This window comes from Chionomys nivalis, chromosome 5 (genome assembly GCF_950005125.1).
Source record: "Chionomys nivalis chromosome 5, mChiNiv1.1, whole genome shotgun sequence".
Classification (NCBI taxonomy): Eukaryota; Metazoa; Chordata; class Mammalia; order Rodentia; family Cricetidae; genus Chionomys; species Chionomys nivalis.
This window is the reverse complement of record NC_080090.1, coordinates 51,124,297-51,124,849: the sequence shown is the minus strand read 5'-3', so window position 1 is coordinate 51,124,849 and position 553 is coordinate 51,124,297. Positions and strand designations below refer to the sequence as shown.

The 553-nt window shown below is 35.8% G+C and overlaps 1 non-coding gene across 1 annotated transcript; it reads right to left on the bottom strand.

The window, feature by feature from the left end:
- Window positions 1–219: 219 nt before the first annotated feature.
- On the bottom strand, window positions 220–326 carry LOC130875268 (U6 spliceosomal RNA). The gene has a single exon (XR_009057199.1). It is a non-coding gene; the product is annotated as a U6 spliceosomal RNA (small nuclear RNA).
- Between the last annotated feature and the right edge of the window lie 227 nt (window positions 327–553).

Sequence of the window (553 nt, the reverse complement as noted above, 5' to 3'; positions counted from 1 at the left end):
GTCTCTCCAGTATGTGTTCTTTGATGTACTTGGAGATTACAATTCTGTGAAAAGGCTTTATCACATTGATTACATTTGTAGGGTTTTTCTCCAGTATGTGTCTTTTGATGTACTCGGAGATTACTGTTCTGGGAAAACGTTTTATCACATTGATTACACGTGTAGGATTTATCACCAGTATGTGTTCTTATATGTACTTGAAGATGATGGTGAAATGCAAAAAATATGGAATGCTTCACAAATTTCTGTGTCATCCTTGCTCAGGGGCCATGCTAATCTTTTCTGTATCATTCCAATTTTAGTATATGTGCTGCTGAAGTGAGCACTATAGCACATTTCTAACAGGATAAAACTTCATAATCTTCCCAAGTATTAGTTTCTGCTGTTCTCTACAGACATATAATGCAAATGGTCTTTTTCAAGCTCTATTCCAATTAAATCTTAAAACTGGCTTTGGAGTTGGAGTATTTCTCTTTCCTTCTCTAAACCCAAGCATGCTTGTTAAAGGAAAATCTAAAAATCTCTGTCTCATGTCAGCAGAGCCACCTGAAAT